Source organism: Macrobrachium nipponense, chromosome 10 (assembly GCF_015104395.2).
Source record: "Macrobrachium nipponense isolate FS-2020 chromosome 10, ASM1510439v2, whole genome shotgun sequence".
In the NCBI taxonomy this organism is placed as follows: Eukaryota; Metazoa; Arthropoda; class Malacostraca; order Decapoda; family Palaemonidae; genus Macrobrachium; species Macrobrachium nipponense.
In genome coordinates this window covers 95,260,422-95,280,421 of record NC_087204.1, presented here as the reverse complement: position 1 = coordinate 95,280,421, position 20,000 = coordinate 95,260,422, and the positions used below count along the sequence as shown (strand labels likewise).

The 20,000-nt window shown below is 35.4% G+C and overlaps 1 pseudogene; it reads left to right on the top strand.

Annotated features, from left to right (window-relative positions):
- Positions 1-20,000, top strand: part of LOC135224048 (protein tyrosine phosphatase domain-containing protein 1-like) — a 120,833-nt pseudogene that overhangs the window by 1,707 nt on the left and 99,126 nt on the right.

The window sequence follows — 20,000 nt, the reverse complement described above, 5'->3', positions numbered from 1 at the left end:
TAGGGTTATTCAAAGACGAATTTCGTTGCAATATTTTTTAGCTCATATCTCTTATTTACTTTTTAGACTTGACACCGCCATAAAATAATACGCAGTAGTGGGTACAGAGTAACATTTTAAAGTATCTTCACTTCTTAAAAAGTTCATACTTGTGCCACGGAAGTCGTGTCCTAGCTAGCAGACTGACTGCAAATAATGACAAGGTGTGATCCGACCTCCAGCTTACTCTGGACCGTGCAAGATTTTCCACTCACGCATAAGTAGTAAGCATTATATTCCTAACTTGTAACGTAAATTGAGGCATGCTAAACTCTATGGCCCAAATAGAGCCTTGTTTCACCAACGAAAATTAAAATGAATACGCTATAATATTTTATAGTAATCCTTTTTCTGTACTGTATAACATGCACATTGTTTATTTTTCACATTTTCCTTCTGAATAAATCAATCATAAATCCATCCACCTAAAATTCCTGTATTTTTGTTTTTTAACTCAACGCAAAAAAACATGCAATAATAATAATAATAATAATAATAATAATAATAATAATAATAATAATATACCAGAGACAGGAGAATGACAGACAGAACCAGAGGACTGGCGCAACAAACCAATGCACGGACAATACATGATGACAGACTAAAGAACTAGCCAGCGATGACACCTGGCAATGGCTACAGAGGGGAGAGCTAAGAAGGAAAAACTGAAGGAATGATAACGCGGCACAAGATCAGGCCCTAAGAACCAGATATGTTCAAAGAACGATAGACGGAAAATAACATCTCTCCCATATGTAGGAAGTGCAATACGAAAAATGAAAACCATAAACCACATAGCAAGCGAATGCCCGGCACTTGCACAGAACCAGTACAAAAGAGGCATGATTCAGTAGCAAAATCCCTCCACTGGAGCCTGTGCAAGAAACATCAGCTACCTTGCAGTAATAAGTGTACGAGCACAACCTGAGGGAGTGATAGAAAACGATCAGGCAAAGATCCTCTGGGACTATGGTATCAGAACGGATAGGGTGATACGTGCAAATAGACCAGACGTGACGTTGATTGACAAAGTCAAGAAGAAAGTATCACTCATTGATGTCGCAATACCATGGGACACCAGAGTTGAAGAGAAAGAGAGGGAAAAATGGATAAGTATTAAGATCTGAAAATAGAAATAAGAAGATATGGGATAGTGCCATGGAAATTGTACCCATAATCATAGGAGCACTAGGCACGATCCCAAGATCCCTGAAAAGGAATCTGGAAAAACTAGAGGCTGAAGTAGCTCCAGACTCATGCAGAAGAGTGTATCCTAGAAACGGCGCACATAATAAGAAAAGTGATGGACTCCTAAGGAGGCAGGATGCAAACCCCCGGTTAACCCCACACTATAAATACCACCCAGTCGAATTGGAGGACTGTGATAGAGCAAAAAAAAAAAAAAAAATAATAATAATATTGATACGAATTTTTTGGTACTGTGGCTTTTCTTCCAAGATGGAAGGAAGCGATGCAGACCTTTTCTAATTAGGAAAAATTAAACTATTGTGCCTGTATTGACTCGAGCAATGGATTGGGTAACTGGCAGTCAGTCGGCTGTGGTAGGTCTGAGCCAGAGTGGAGGTATGTTAAATCTCCCTAAGGTGAAAAGACGCATAGATAAAGAAAACTATACTATTATTATTATTATTATTATTATTATTATTATTATTATTATTAGTGTATGTTGGAAACAGACCTTCTTTCAAACATGTTTTATTGAAAACAATGGTAGAATTGATTTTTTGATTTTTCAGAATTTTGCATAAAAATCAAATTTTGATTTTTTGATTTTTCAGAATTTTTGTATAAAAACAGTTTTTGATTTTTTGATTTTTGAAAAAATTTTCAGAATTTTGTATAAAATCAGTTTTTGATTTTTTGATTTTTCAGAATTTTTTTTTTTATTAAAATCAATTTTCTTTTTGATTTTTCAGAATTTTTTGTATAAACAGAAAGTAGTAAACCTCCAATTATGTAAATCCTGCTATTATTTTCAATAAAAATATTATTATTATTATTATATTATTATTATTATTATTATTATTAGTAGTAGTAGTAAGTAGTAATGGTAGTGGTAGTGGTAGTGGTAGTAGTAGTAGTATAGTAATCTTTATGTTCTCTCATAGTTACCATTTGCTTGCTCAATCTCAGTAACATTTCTCGGAATATAATACCCATGTGTGAACATAAAAACGAAAAAAAATCTCCGCCCTCAGGATCAGGGATTCATAAGTACACCCCCAAATTGCAATTATTCTTGGAACTTAACAATTAGGATCTAAACCATACTGCAGGTTCCATTGATTCCAGGATGATTCTACATACCTCTCGTGTCTGTACTGACCAGGCGATCTCTCTGATCTATAAAGATTCCTGTTTTAGGAATCAGACCGACATAACACTTTACCGAAATAATGGCGTATAGATCTTGGTAGGATTTATTTTACCTATAAAAAATCGTTACTCTTCGGGAATCTTTTCGCCGTCAGTGGGAGCTCCATAAATCGAATACACTCTTATCACTTCCCTTGTTTCTATTCTGCATGAGTGTGCAGAGTAATTTTGGGTATTTGATGGTTAACAACAGCCCTGGGTTTATCGAGTTGACATCGAGTAACCCCCATTTAAATTCCAGTATTCTTAAGTGATGACAAGTAAGCCCCATAATTTTTCCAGTGTTATTCAGGGGACAGTCAGAGTATTAGAGGTTTCAAAAAAAAAAAAAAAAAAAAAAAAAAAAAAAAAAAAACACAGGGAAAGAACACTGTAATGGTTTGGTCATGTCATGAGGAGAGAAGATGACCACGTATGTAAGAGGGTTATGAACACATGGAGGTGGAGGGCAGAAGAGGGAGGGGAAGGCCAAGTTCAGGTTGGAAAGATAAATTATTGAATGACACGAAGGAAAAGGGTCTTAAGAGAACAAGATGTGCAGGAGAGAGGACGATGGAGAAGCCTGACTAGAAACAGCGACCCCAGATAGAAATGGGAAAAGCTGAAGGCCAAAGAAGAGATTCGTGGGAAATATTATAATAACAAATAAGCTCTAGGGCACGTTTATGCCAGCTAAACGTGTCTTAAAACACATGCCGCACCTTTTCTCTTACATATGACAAAACGGACTGGAAAATGTGTCAACGACCAGTACGTAAATTACCTTCAGCAGGTGCTGGATAATCGTATGAAGCACTGGTTAGGACTACCAATAGGTCGTTGACTTGTATTCAAACTTGTTTGTAATGTGTGTGCGACAAGTTGCCGACATTTGTTTTGTGATTATTTTCTGTAGCGTGGACATACCTTTAGGTAACCTTCTACGACGAGCTACGTCGATCTCGAGTCATTATTCGGAAAGGATTGTGATAATCGTATGAAACACTTGATTAGGGTCTGCCATAATTTTGCCGACGTGTGTTTGTACATGTTTTCTGTATTGTGGACATACATTTAGGTAACTCATATACGTCGATCTCGAGTCATTACTCAGAAAGGAGGACTGTGGGCAGAAATGTTCTCAACATATCGGTGTGCATGACACATCAAAAGATCAGTCTTCAGTTCCTGGGCACAACCGCAACCTCCTCCTCTATGGATTTCATGGCGTTTAAATTATTCCGCTCCAAGAAGGCTGTCAGGAGGGTCTTAGATCTACCACTACTGACTGGTTTGCCAACGGAGGTGCCCCAATAATCGAGAATCAATGGCGAGTCTTCTTTGTACACAGAGCACATGTACATACACAGGTTATCACAGCGAATCAAGGGGTGAATTTTTGAACCCTGGTTCGGTTGGTTGCATTACATCAGCAGTCGTCATTATGATTGCGCCCTTAGCGTGTTAAGTCTTCCAACAAAATGGTCTTTGCTCGTCGCTTCTCATTTTGCAGCAGTTTGATAACAAAGAGTTTCTTCAGTTTGCTGCATAAATCAGTACATCAGTGAGTCTTGGGTTTCTGAGTAAAAGGAGGCGACTTACTTCTCAGCAGCAGTAGGCTTTGTACGGTGGTTGTGATTGGATTGCCAATGCAAACAACATCAAGTTTCATGGCGAACTGTGACCAGTTGCCTTTGGAATAAACAGAAATAAAGGTAGGGTTCAGAAAATGGTAGAAAAATGCCTTCAAAGAGATTCGTGTGATAAAAGAAATGAAATGCTTCTTTAACACGCGATTCACAACACACATACATACCATCAAACATACACACATACCACACACATAAAGTAAAATGCCGAACAGAAAAAACACGAAAAGTAGATGGATGCATCGTTTGCCAAGACATTAACTGGGATAGGACCAGAATAGAGATTTTGTCAGTTGCCATAAAATTTTCTTAGCTACGTCAGAGAAGCATCTTGGCAATTATTACTTTTTGTATCCGTTATATAATTTGGGTTAAAGTCTTTTCTTGATAGTAAATTCCATATTTGACGACATTAACATATATATATTATATATATATATATATATATATATATATATATATATATGTGTGTGTGTGTGTGTGTGTGTATGTATATATATAAATAGATATGTATACGTATATACATATATATATCTATATATATATCTATATATATATATATATATATATATATATATATATATATGTATATGTAGTATATATTATGATCGGGGATTCATGGAATGTAGTTCTATTTTCATACATTTATTTAAAGAGCCGACGTATCACATCGTTTGATGCATTTTCTAGGCTGAAAAAGCTGTTTAACATAAATACTTGTATACATTATGCGAAAGTATATCAAAATTTATTTCTCACCTTATATATATGTGTGTGTGCGTATGTACACACATCCATACTTATCTATGTATTTATGCGTACGTATCTACATATGTGAATATGGAAGAACGTTCGCATAGGCTCAAGTGTCCATCAATATTCAGTGGCTCGGCTTCGAGCAGTCATAACACCGCCCGGGCTTTCCCCAAAAATCACTTGTAACGATGTCCTTGAGAATCCCCGAGGCTCGATAACACCGTTATTGATATTTTACCGGATAAATATCATGAATAATGACTCGTAGTCGATGCGATCGTTGCTATTAGTAGTACTAGAGATGAATGAGGAAGCAATGGATTGGATTCGCGGGTCTCGAATTTCAGATAGAGGAGGAAAGAGGATGAATATGTATCTGGTAGATCGTTTGGTTATAGGAGATTCCTATTGGGTGTCTGGATCACATATTTTGGGACTATATATAGTACGGTACTTGAAATTCCAGATTCGTAGTGTGCCCTGGTTTTACGATCTTTTTGAATGCCTTCCAATTCCCGTTATGCCTTTAAGATATTTTGGATTGCCTGCCGTGTTCTGTTATGGTACTGTAATGCTCCTGAAATCTTTGGTCAGCCATCCATTTCTTTACTGCATTAGTAGCATAATTCTTTTCAGGTCTTTTCGGATTAATCTCCGTTTTCTGTTATGTGGTACCGTAATGCTACTAAGATCTTAGGACTGCCTTCTGTTTTCTGCTATGTTGCTACCTTAATGCTCCTAAGATCTTTGGACTGCCTTCCGTTTTCTGTTATATTGGTACCTTAATGCTCCTAAGATCTTAGGACTGCCTTCTGTTCTCCTTCTCCGTTTATGATGGTACCGTAAATGCTTTTAAGATTTCGGATTGTCTCCCGTTTTCTGTTATGTTGGTACCGTATGCTTCTAAGATCTTAGGACTGCCTTCTGTTTTCTGCTATGTTGGTACTATAGTGCTTTTAAGATCTTTGGATTACCTCCCGTTTTCTGTTAGTTGCTACCGTAATGCTCCTAAAATCTTATGCCTGCCTTCCGTTGTCTTATTATGTTGGTGCCGCAAATGCTTAGGTATATTTCATTAGATAATGGCGTGTTCGTCCTTTCAGCTGTCAATATAGCTTCTTTTATTATTTATTCATTTACTTAAATTTTTATTGTATATTCAATACTCAATACGTACCAGCCTTGAAAATTCTAGTGATTCATTAATTCTTTACGGTCAATGTGTCATTTTCTGTTATATATGTAAAACATAAAAGCGTCAATATATTTTTGATTTATTACATTTCATTATTCTCCCCTCTTTGAAAAATGAGTAGATTTGCTTTCATCCTTTCTAGGCTTTCTCTTACCTGCTGGGCTCTTCATTCATTTTTATTATATCATCTTCATTTTCTAATTCATGTTTTTTGCGATACATGGTCTTCGAGGTTATGAGTTTATTATTATTATTATTATTATTATTATTATTATTCATTATTATTATTATTATTATTATTATTATTATTATTATTTGCTGGAAGAAGACCTTCATTATTGCAAGTTTTGTTGAAATGATTGCTGTTTCAGCCGTGTATATTTTTTTTTTATAGAAGTTTATATATTCTTCTTTACTAAAATTGGGTATGCTATTTACACACTAATAATAATAATAATAATAATAATAATAATAATAATAATAATAATAATAATAATAATAATAATAATAATAATATTTAGTTTTTATTGAAAACAATGGCTATTTCAGCAGTGTTTATTTTGTATAAAAGTTTTCTCTACTCTTCTTATTACTGACTTTTCTTCTGTACTCAAATTGGCTTAATGTGTGAAAACGCCAAATGGGGGATTCATGTCAAAAACGTGGTATTTGTCAAATTGAATGTATTATACATGCAGTACAAATTTGGATCTTAAGCCTAACCGCAGGAGATACTAAATGGCTCATTTTGGATTCTTCTTGCCCAGAGAGAGAGAGGGAGAGAGAGCACGGCCCCCTGAGCAAGAGGAATCCAGAATGTATCTTTTAGTGTCTTTTTTGTTTTTTAAGCTTAAGATCCAATTTGTACTGCATTTTGTATAATACATTCAATTTGACAATAACACGTTTGTGACGTGAATCCCCCGTTTCCTGTTTCAATAGCCAATTTGAGTACAGAAGAAAAGTCAGTAATAAGAAGAGAGAAACTTTTATACAAAAATAAACACAGCTGAAGTAGCCGTTGTTTTCAACAAAACTCCAATTCGACTGGGTGGTATTTATAGTGTGGGGTTCCGGGTTGCATCCTGCCTCCTTAGGAGTCCATCACTTTTCTTACTATGTGCGCCGTTTCTAGGATCACACTCTTCTGCATGAGTCCTGGAGCTACTTCAGCCTCTAGTTTTTCTAGATTCCTTTTCCAGGGATCTTGGGATCGTGCCTAGTGTTCCTATGATAATGGGTACAATTTCCACTGGCATATCCCATATCCTTCTTATTTCTATTTTCAGGTCTTGACACTTATCCATTTTTCCCTTTCTTTCTCTTCAACTCTGGTGTCCCATGGTATTGCGACATCAATGAGTGATACTTTCTTCGTTGATATTATTATTATTATTATTATTATTATTATTATTATTATTATTATTAATGTGTTAAAGTAAACCTAATAAGAAAATTAGTCCATTGTAGGCAAAAGGAAAAAAACAAACAAGGTATCAACAGTAGAAAATATAATAATATATATAAGGAATAAAAAAAAACTACATGAACATAAAGGAGAAATCGAAGAAGGTTATTGCTGAGGTTAAGGTAAAGGTCATGGCGCTTTTGAGTAGCATTACATCCCCTGTATTACTACTACCTTAAGAGAGAGAGAGAGAGAGAGAGAGAGACGAGAGAGAGAGAGAGAGAGAGAGTTCGATCAGAATTATGGGGCTTATAAGATCTCTTCAATTCAATACATTGTTATAATTTACCAATCGACTTACTTACTGAAGGTATATTATTGATTATCTTGAAATCTGCAAATCCTTCAGCCTTGATTTAATTGTTTTATATTTACTCTTTCCGTCTCCTCCACTCCATCTTCAAGTGTCTGTTTTTCTCTCATTATTAATTAAAACTAGCTCCTTAGATCTCATCTACTCTAAAATATACCTTTCCGTTAGTTTCTCAGTCTGGCTTGCTGATTGTAGTATCAAATCTGTATGTCCTCCAGTCTGTCAGATCTGTTTTTTCAGCATTAATCAGATCTGCTTGTCTGCCTTGTCGTCTGTCTGACAACTTCTATTGCCTGACTTCAGTATGAGATGTCCCTTAAGGATGCATGATTATTTCACATTAGATTTTTATGATAGACATGATTACATGCGGTTGTGTAGTGATAATGATTAGCCTTGATAATACTTATATATTTCTGCATTCTTTTATTACGTTTTTATAGTTTCGTATGTTAATTCCTTTGATTAAGTTTTATAACTCCGTATGTTTTAATCCACTTGATAATTTTTTTTAAAGCTTTATATCTTTGATTTTATGATAAATTTACCTTGTACTATTGTTCACTGAAGTCCATGTCCTCAGTTACAAATACATTGAAATCGGAAAAACAGTGTTTGAGCATTGGTAAACTCTACGGGAGTTCACGACGCTTTTAATTACCAAATTGATTGATTTTTTTTTATTGGATAATAAAAACTGGCGTGGACAACATCTACGTAGGTTATTGACGCCGACATTTTTAATTGCTAACGAGAAGAAAAACTAGAGAACAAAAAAAAAAAACTTGTAAATGTAGTTAAAACTGATACATATGATAACCATAGCGTTAGTTCTAGCAGTAATAGTTGTAATGGTAATAGAAATTAAAATCAGGATTAAAGTTATGCTAAAAATATGCTGTGATTGAAACTACAAAAAACATCCGATGTATAAGTTAATTTCTTCTGCAGATATTCAGGCGTAAATACGTTGGAAAAATGCTCAACTTTTTGACGTTAAATCTTTAAAAAAGGAAAACAAAAAAAAAAAAAAAAAGGAAAAAAAAAAAACCGTTATGCTTTCCTCCTAAGTGAATGAAGAATTCAATCAATTATTGTCTTAACTGTTTTCGATAAAGCTAAAAATACTTCCCAAATGGTTTTTTTTTTTCACATACGAATTTTGCCTTGGTTCCACTGAAGCGTTCTTTACCGTCTCGCACATTCCGGCAGACATTTGAACTCTCCTCGCAAGACTTACTGAACGTTGCCAATTTAGTTCTGTGCGTAAAAAAAGAGATTTTTTTTTTTTTTTTCCTTTTTTTTTCTTTTTTGTCTCTCGTCACATTCGGACAAATATAGAATCCGCCTTGCAGGATTTACTGAACGGTGCCAATTTAGTTCTAAGCGCGTCAGTGGCGTGATCGGATGGTTTTGGCCTGCAAACCTCGGTGGCCGAGAGTTCAATTGTCGCATTCCATTTAGGGGTGAGAGATGGTGATAGAAGTTCACTCTCGTCGTGGTTCGGAAGTCCACGTAAAAAGCCGTTGGTCCCGTTGCTGATAACCCACTGTTTCCATGCAAACGTAAAAAACACCATAAAACAAACAAACAATTTTAGTTCTTTTTACGTAGAAAATAGATTTTTTTTTTTTTGTTTTTTTTCATTAGAAGCAAAACGGAGACAAAAAAGTATATATATATATATATATATATATATATATATATATATATATATATATATATATAGATATATATATATATATATATATATATATATTTGCGTAAAAGGGATTTATTGTTTTATATCAGAAACAAAAACGGAGACGGAAGAATTTCCAGTTGTTTTAAATAAAAGAAAAAGAAGATAGAGGAGAGGCGCTTAAACCATTTCAGATATGTATATATTTCAATGACATGTAAGAAGGATACTTGTAAACTGAAAACAATACAACTCAGTTTTTAACATTTTTTTTTACATCCACGGACACAATTTGAATTTGACGAAATTATTTTGAATTTCATTTTCGATCGGTTATTTGTTTTTTTTTTTTTGTTTTTTTTCTTTTCCACATTATGTCGTACATTTAAGAGAACTGAGTAGACCTCTTACACCACCCTTTTCAGTCAAAAGACATTTAAATGAACTTCTACTTATTGCCCAATACCGATACCTATTAGTAAGAACGTGTAACGCGTCTCCAATCAATGTTCATGTTTCTTATTTTTTTTTTCGGATTAAATGCCGTCTCCAATCAATATTCATGTTCTTTATTTTTTCGGAATTACATATATTCTGTATCATACCGGCCCGATTTACTCATGGGAGAGATGATTTAGCTGTTATTTAGCGATTTAACATATTTAACTTATAAAATATTTTGCTACGAGAGAATAAAACTTCTCCCTTAAGAGACTAAACTTCTCCTTCAAAGAGTATAAACTTCTCCCTCAAAGCGAATAAACTTCTCCTTCAGAGACTAAAACTTCTCCCTTAAAGAGACTAAACTTCTCCCTCAAAGAGGATAAACTTCTCCCTCAGAGAGAATAAACTTCTCCTTCAGAGACTAAAACTTCTTCCTTAAGAGACTACAAAAAAACTTCTCCCTTAAAGAGACTAAACTTCTCCCTCAAAGAGGATAAACTTCTCCCTCAGAGAGAATAAACTTCTCCCGCAAAGACTACATTTCTCCCTCAGAGAATAAACTTCTCTCTCAAAGAGAATAAACTTCTCTCTCAAAGAGAATAAACTTCTCAAAGTTAATAAATTCTCCCTCAAAGAGAATAAACTTCTCCCTCAGAGTGAATAAGCTTCTCCCGCGAAGACTCAACTTCCCACCAAAAAGAATAAACTCCCTCAAAGAGAATAAATCTTTAGTTGAAATGGTGACATTTATCTGTTTAGATTGAGTCTGGGTTGCATTCAGTTTTTGCATTTTTCACAACCGTTTCATTGCAGCGTCAAGGTTTTTTGGACTATTTTTCGGTTGCAGGTTGCGGCATTGTGTTTTAAAAGTTTCATATTGGCACAGGAACACTCTACCATTTTGGTCAGAGACGCCGCTTCGCTCATGAATGAGTAACTCACTGATGTTCTGTCAGCGGCCCGGAGTAAGTTAACACAAGTCATTCGATAAAGATAACTTTTTTTATTTTTTTTTTACTATACTTGTAGTGTTCATTGCCTCTCTCCTCTCTCTCTCTCTCTCTCTTTTCGAGACCTCTCCCTCTTATCAAAACTTATCTCTCTCTCTCTCTCTCTCTCTCTCTCTCTCTCTCCTCTCTCTCTCTCTCTCTCTCACACACACACACACACGCTTCCTGTTTCTCTTTCTTGACAGAACTTTTCTATTAACTCTCTCTCTCTCTCTCTCTCTCTCTCTCTCTCTCTCTCTCTCATGAACCCATTTTTAAATCGCTTCAAGTCGTCTCTCACCAAACCTCTCAATTTTCTCTTGGCGATGACCTTTGCCTTGTGACGCCATTTTTACTTATTGTAACGTAATCATTTTTCCTCTGTCTATCTCATCTCTACTCTTAGCATCGAAACATGTCCATAAATAAGTATCGTACGATTCCATAATTAATTAATCGTTACACCCTCCTGAATATGCATCGGTACGAAGCTATAAATAGTATTGTACACCTCCCGAATAGTTTTATCGTACATTTCCATTGAGTAAATCATCGTACCCTCCATAAATAAATAAGTATCATACACCTCCCCGAATAGTTATTGTACATTTCCATGAATAATCATCGTAACCCCTCCATAAATATATAAGTATCATACACCCTCCCCGAATAGTTATCGTACATTTCCATGAATAATCATCGTACGCTTCCATAAACAAGCATCGTACACCTCCCTGAATAGTTATTGTACCTTCCATAAATAAGCATCGTACGCTCCATAAACAAGCATCGTACACCTCCCTGAATAGTTATTGTACCTTCCATAAATAAGCATCGTACGCTTTCCATAAACAAGCATCGTAACACCTCCCTGAATAGTTATTGTACCTTCCATAAATAAGCATCGTACGCTTCCATAAACAAGCATCGTACACCTCCCTGAATAGTTATTGTACCTTCCATAAATAAGCATCGTACCTTCCATAAATAAGCATCGTACACCTCCCTGATAGTCCATCGTACCTTCCATAAATAAGCATCGTACACCTCCCTGAATAATTGACGTGCCACCTCGTAAACTTTATATAAAAAAAAAACTCTCTCCGTCCATCTTCTTTTCCAGAATGTCAGCGAACTGCACAGAAGTCGCGGAGCTCCGGCCGGCGATGCTGGCCGGGAAGAGGAGACGATCGTGCACAGCAACTACAGCCGCATAGGCGAGTCCTCCCTCCGGCTGGATGACCCCAACGGAGATCCAGTGCTCGGTGTTCTGCGGCGGGAGGAGATGCAAGTACGATAACGACGAGTCCTGGAAGACGGAGGAGATGGCCGTCGACGGGATCTTCTCTCATTGGTTAGTGTTCATTTGATAGTCGTGTGGTTTTAAGGGCGCGTCACTGCAGTCTTGAGTTCCATGTCTTTCGTTGTTTCGATCCCACAAGAGTACGATCTTATTGATTATCAACTAATTATCAACTAGAAATATGGAAATGTATTATTTCCGAGATAGAGCGATTGGATATTAAAGGACACTTGTAGCTTAGTGCTTGTGTACGAATAATGGTGACGAGATAAAATTAATTCATATATATATATATATATAATATAATATATATATATATATTATGGATATAGATGATCCTATATATATAACATATATATATATATTATATATGTTATATATATAGATATGTTATATATATATAGGACATTATATATACATATATATATATATATATATATATTATATATATATATATATATATATATATATATATATATATATATATATATATATATATATATTAACCAACTATCACGAATTTTACCGGATAGAATATAAGATTAACAGGCTGGCTACGATTTCTCAAAACCAAAGGTATATAATATATATATATATATATGTATATATATATATATATATATATATAGATATATATATAGTATACATATATATGTATACATATATATATACGATAGTATACATATATATATATGTATATATATATACGTATATGTATATATATATACACACACACACACACACCACACACACGAGGACATATATATCTATATATAAATACACACACATATAATATATATGTATATATATATATATATATATATATATATATATATATATCTATATATATATACAACACACACACGAAGACTTCCAAGGAACATGCTCTAAACATAATCTTGTTTTCTAATTGCTTTTTACGTACTAATACCTTTTTAAGATAAGTTATAAACGCAGTGATTTTCCCCCCGGGAGTAATAAGATTACAAACGCCCTCCTCTATCCTGGATAATACCATAGAAAAAAAAAGTCTACTGTAAAAATATCCTGTCTACGAAGAAAACACTGGAACGTTGGAATTAAGCGCTATGGGATTTTTATTTTTTTTTTTTTATGGTAAAAAATACCTCGTGGTAAATAATAATTAAGAAGTGGTAAAGTATAGTTATTAGATTCTGTAATCACACGTTCGTGAAATTCAAAACATACTCGTACATCTTTTTATTTTTTATATCGTTGAAGGGCTGCCTTTCCATCCTGTTAATAGTCAATAGAGCAAAACACATTTTAATGTTAACTCGTTTGTATGACTTACGATTTTCGAAAGTCTAAACGTGTATTTCATTGTATGACTTAAGCTTGAGGAAATTTAATCGATTAATTTTATTACACCTAAAACCTCGTAAGCTTGAGGAACACTGAAATTCTGGAATTGGAATATAAAATTAAGGCCAGAGGCCAAGCCCTTGGGCCTATGAGGTCATTCACCGCTGAAGACAATGTTAAGATAATCGTTAGAGGTGGTGGAATGGTGACGTGCAAAAGCAAGAATATGGACGTAGGTATAGATAAAAAAAAAAAAAAAAAAAAAAAAAAAAAAAAAAAAAAAAAAAAAGAAAAAAAAAAAAAAAAAAAAAAAGGGAGGGAGAGAGAGAGAGAGGAAAAGGGTTGCAGCTAGTGGCCGAAGGAACGCTGAAAAGAACCTAGGTAATGCCTACAGTGCGTCGCGTGATGTCCAAGTGAAGCTTTCTCCCGATCGTGAAAGTTTCTGAAACATTAATTCCTTTTCAATTAAAGTTATTAAGCAGTGAGTCAGAGAAAATGACAACACAACTTTAAAAAAAAAAAAAAGATTTTTCATTCAAAATCACCATCATATCTTATACTATTCCATTTATAGCAAAGGGACTCTCATGATTGATAACATTTTATATGGGAAAGAAACCCCACAAGATTATCGAGTATAACTTGTTTACTTGTAGGGTATCTACATAGTAATTTTGTTAACACCTTCAGGCCCTATCTGTGACCCTCCTTCTTGAGAAAGGGTCACAGAGAGGGCCTGAAAGGATTCGAGTTTTTTAACATTAAATACAATGTAAATACAAGTAAAACAAGTTATACTCAATAATCTTGTGGATTTCTTTTCCCATCTTCAGAAGAAAACTGAAGAAGTTTTTGTTTCTTTTGGTTCAACATTTCATATCATACTAACTTCATGGTATATCTACGTCCGCTTACCACAGCAGACCTTCTACCCTATTATGCAAAGTCAAATATCTGTATAAGACGCTGCATCAGAACCAGCTAAAAGAGATATTGACGTACGTTCACCCTTAAGTGATGCATTCCTTTAGGTATCAAAACTCGTAAATATTGGCTACTATACTTAGTAGCCTTAGTAATTAAAGTCTTATCATTTATGCATTCATTCGTTTTTTTTTTTTCAAAATTGTACATCCAAGTAAGCTAGAATATGATATAATTCACTGTTTCCAGTAAACAATTGGTGTGTGCAAAACTTAAAAGAATCGAGTTGCTTTCCCTTCTTGGAGACTTAACAGTCGGAATTGCCACCTGCTACATTCTAAAAAAGAAGGACCCCGCCGTCAGTGTTCCACTTTCTGCGTAATTTAACAAGCTGCAAATAATAAATTATTAAAGTTTTATCTCCCATACTTTTAAACTGTTTTAATGGTCGCTGTATATTTCTCCATGACAAACGAAAATCTTACTCTTTTGTTGGTATTTGCATTTCTTGGACACGTTGCAGTAAATATTGCTAACTTATTAGGCTGTAAAAGAAGAAAAACCCAGTCAGTGTACCGCTTTGTGTCATTTAAGAAGCTAGACATGATACATGGTTAAAGTTAGTGTCAATATAATAAATTCTCCTTAGAATCGTTGACAATTTCTCATTTTATAACAGTTCAGTGCCTGTATTTTGTTGGTAGCCCTGGGCCTACGTTGCGCTAAGTTGGACGAAGAAATTTTTGTGTCGGTGAAACTGGTCTTCACTTAAGCTTAATATACTTCTTATTGACAAAAAAATATTAAATTAAAATATTTACTTGCAAGTGATCAGTATTCTAATAAAAAGCTACTCTGGTTATTCCAATAAATTTTAGTCTTTAGTTTTGAGAAAGATAGAATTATACAAATATCTGCAGACACTTTACTCCCCCCATGTATTAAATGCTGTCGTCCATCCAATAGATGGCGTCAGATCCTCTATTTTGAGCAAAAATACGTCGAATTCCGTTTCTGGAAAAGGGACTGGAGTGCCACGTGGTCGCCCCTAATCACTGCGGTAATCTGATGATAAATTGAATTAAAATGTTAATTTTGTTACAGTTTTTATGAAGTGTATTTGTCCATTCAAACGATAAAAATTATGAATACGTGATTGACATGGTATACTTGAATCTAATTGTTGAATTTATCAGACATTTTTAATATTATGCAACGATGATAATACTGCTGATAATTGGTTACTCATATAATTACGTGGGGGTGGTATAATCTAGTATGCCGTATATTGCCCTGTCTTCTGCAATTATCATGAAAACTAGTCAATTGTTGCAAACCTATTTAAACACTGCATGCGCTTCCTGTAAGCTTTTACAAGCATCATGAAAATGCCATTGATTTCGATTTACAATTAAGCTATAAGGACAAGATAGCTATATTTTTTTCCTTGTAGGCAAATATACAGACCCTGATAAACGTCAAATCTGATTATATTTACGAAAATCAATTCAAGGTATGATCTGAGTTTCAGTTGATTTAGCAGATATAATATCTATACGTAACTGCTTTAAAAAACAAAATGGAAAACTTGATTGGAATAAATTACATATCGTAAATAATTTGAACAGAGAGAGAGAGAGAGAGAGAGAGAGAGAGAGAGAGAAGAGAGAGAGAGAGAGAGAGTTGGGGTGATGTTAGTTATTTATATTTAATATAATTCACAAGGTTTATTCTTAATATCTATACACTGGTTGGTGGAGTCAAAGCTATAAAAGTTCAATTTATGTCTTTAGGCTTATATCGTTATAGACTTTTTTTATTTTTTTTACATGAATATTTGTCCGAGTGGATATACATCGATAAAGGTTCTGTACTTAGAGAGGCTTGAGGTATATATATAATCCTCCTTTATCCGTTGATTTCAGCCTCAGTTCCGTTTTCCTATAACGAAATTTCAAGAGAAATATTTGCGAGTGTGAAACAATGCCTAATATAAAATCACAATTCTTGTAGTAAGTCCAGTTGACACTGGCAGTAGTTTTGAGAATATCCAAATGATTTTATTAGTCATTAGCTCAACTCCTCCTGTTTACTTTTTTTTTTTTTTTTTACTTTTATTTAACTCCTTTGTTACTTGGCGACTGATGAAAGAGTCTTGTTTACTGGAAGCGAGTTTTTCATTTGAGTTCGTTTTCAATTCGCGGATCTAAGCATTTTCAAAGTCTTGTATTCCATTGCATGAAATAAAGCGTAGTTATCTTGAAATATGTCTTATTGCATTACGTGAACAGTAATGCATTTACCGGAAATTTATTATCTTGTACTCCATGAACAGTAAGACATGTCTTGTACTGTACTGCATGAACAGTATTATATTCGTCTTGAAATTTGCTTGCTCTTATGAAATCGCAACAAATGAAAATGTGACTGTAAGTGACCCCATTTTAAGCAAAGACCCGAGAAAAGCTCCTTGGTTATTCAGTAGCCATCGTTGTACCAATAAACCCCCAAGATGAGTTTTTTGGTCAATAGATTGACCTCCAACTCCGAAAAAAATACATCACTGAGGAATGCTTTCAACTCAAAGCTTCCCATCACTCATTCTAGCACCCAGAAGGATGCTTTTAGGTGAAAAGGTAACCTTCGTGATATCCCAGAATCCCAGAGAAGTATTTGTGACTATGGTAGATTCACATCAACGTGCATTTGATGTCTAGACCAATACATTACGGACGCTCCTGATTGGCTATTGATAAACCAATCACAGGGCTGGAAACTCTCAATCTTTCTCGAGAGTTCACTTGGGTAGGATCTGTTCCACCTCCCTGAGGGATACTTTTGAAAAAAAAAAAAAAGACGCATCCCTCTGGAGAGATGAAATATACATCCTGCCTACGCGAACTCGAGAGAGACTGAGAGTTTCCAGCCCTGTGATTGGCTTATCATCAGCCAATCAGGAGCGTCGTAAGGGACTGGCCTAGGGCATCAAATGCACGGCTGATGTGAATCTACAAAAACCTCAGGTGAGTGGTTCCTTGTCAGGGTGTCCCCTTTATTCGACCCATGATTTCAGGGGTAGTTTTGCAATTATTATTATTATTATTATTATTGTTTTTTTTTTTTTGTTTTTTTTTTTTCCTCTATCACAGTCCTCCAATTCGACTGGGTGGTATTTATAGTGTGGGGTTTCCGGGTTGCTTCCTGCCTCCTTAGGAGTCCATCACTTTTCTTACTATGTGCGCCGTTTCTAGGATCACACTCTCTGCATGAGTCCTGGAGCTACTTCAGCGTCTAGTTTTTCTAGATTCCTTTTCAGGGATCTTGGGATCGTGCCTAGTGCTCCTATGATAATGGGTACGATTTCCACTGGCATATCCATATCCTTCTTATTTCTATTTTCAGATCTTGATACTTATCCATTTTTCCCTCTCTTTCTCTTCAACTCTGGTGTCCCATGGTATTGCGACATCAATGAGTGATACTTTCTTCTTGACTTTGTCAATCAACGTCACGTCTGGTCTATTTGCACGTATCACCCTATCCGTTCTGATACCATAGTCCCAGAGGATCTTTGCCTGATCGTTTTCTATCACTCCTCAGGTTGGTGCTCGTAACCACTTATTACTGCATGGTAGCTGATGTTTCTTGCACAGGCTCCAGTGAAGGGCTTTTGCCACTGAATCATGCCTCTTTTTTGTACTGGTTCTGTGCAAGTGCCGGGCATTCGCTTGCTATGTGGTTTATGGTTTCATTTTTCGTATTGCTTCTTACATATGGGAGAGATGTTATTTCCGTCTATCGTTCTTTGAACATATCTGGTTCTTAGGGCCCTGATCTTGTGCAGCTGTTATCATTCCTTCAGTTTCCTTCTTTAACTTTCCCCTCTGTAGCCATTGCCAGGTGTCATCGCTGGCTAGTTCTTTAGTCTGTCTCATGTATTGGTCCGTGCATTGGTTTGTTGTGCCAGTCCTCTGTTCTGTCTGTCATTCTCCTGTCTCTGATATTTCTGGGTCTTCGTCTACTTTTATTAGTCCTTCTTTCCCATGCACTCTTTAGCACTCGTCTTCACTGGTTTTTCAGTATTATTCCCCGCCCCAGTGCTCTGTTTCTCGATGTTGACGCAGTCCTCTATACTTAGTAGTCCTCTCCCTCCTTCCTCTCGTGTTATGTATAGGTCTGTCCGTATTTGCTCTTGGGTGTAGTGCTTTGTGTATTGTCATAGTTTTTTCCTGGTTTTCTGATCTATGCTGCGGAGTTCTGCCTTCGTCCATTCCACTATTCCTTGCGCTGTATCTGATTACTGGCACTGGCCCATGTGTTTATGGCTTTTCATCATATTTCCGGCGTTGAGTTTTGACTTGAGTATCGCCTTGAGTCTCTGCATATATTCTTTCCTGATCGTGTCCTTCATCTCTTGGTGTTTTTATATCCCCTCCTTCCATTATTCCCAGGTATTTGTATCCCGTCTCATCTATGCTGTTGATGTTGCCCTACCATCTGGTAACTTTATCCCTTCAGTTCTCTTTACTTTGCCTTTTTGTATGTTGACTAAGGCGTATTTTTTTTTTTTTTTTTTTTCTATTCCAAACTCCATCCTGATGTCCCCAGATACAATCCTTACAAGTCTGGATTAGGGTATCTATTTCCTTGATGCTCTTACCATACAGCTTGATGTCGTCCATGAACATCAGATGGTTGATTCTGTTTGTCTCTTTCTTGAGTTGGTACCCAGCATCCATCTTCTGCAGTACTTTTGTCATGAGAATCATGGCTACTACGAAGAGTTGTGGGGACAGTGAGTCGCCCTGGAAGATCCCTCTTCTGATATTAAACCTCTGCTAGTCTTATTGCAGAGCTTGTAAGTATTGTATTCCAGTTGCGCATTGTATTTTGAGGAAGCTGATGGTGTTTTCCTCTGCCCCATATATTTTCAGGCATTCTATTAGCCATGTGTGTGTATTATTTATTATTATTATTATTATTATTATTATTATTATTATTATTATTATTATTATTATATTTATTCAGAAGATGAAACCTATTTATATTGAACAATCCAAAGGGGCCACTGACTTGAAATCAAGATTCCAAAGAATATGGTGCTCATTAGAAAGAAGCACGAGGAGGTAAAGGGAAATACAATGAATAATGAATAAATAAATAAATAAAATCCCACTTATTAAAAAAAAAAATAAATAATAAATTGATAAATATAAAATGTATAAAACGCATTGTATTAGGGTATAACGCATCGCATTTTTTCGCTTGAAATTAACTTCTGAAGCTCCTATTACACGCATCCTCTGGGAGTCTTTTCCAAGGTCCAATGGTGTAAGGAATAAAGGTCCTCCGAAACTGGGGAGGTTTCGACAGCGAGGCTAAACATTTACTGCCTATTGGTGCTGCTGTTCCAGCGATGGTCCAAGTCATTACTGCCATAGTAGATTCACATCAACCGTGCATTTGATGTCTAGGCCAGTCCCTTACGACGCTCCTGATTGGCTGTTGATAAGCCAATCACAGGGCTGGAAACTCTG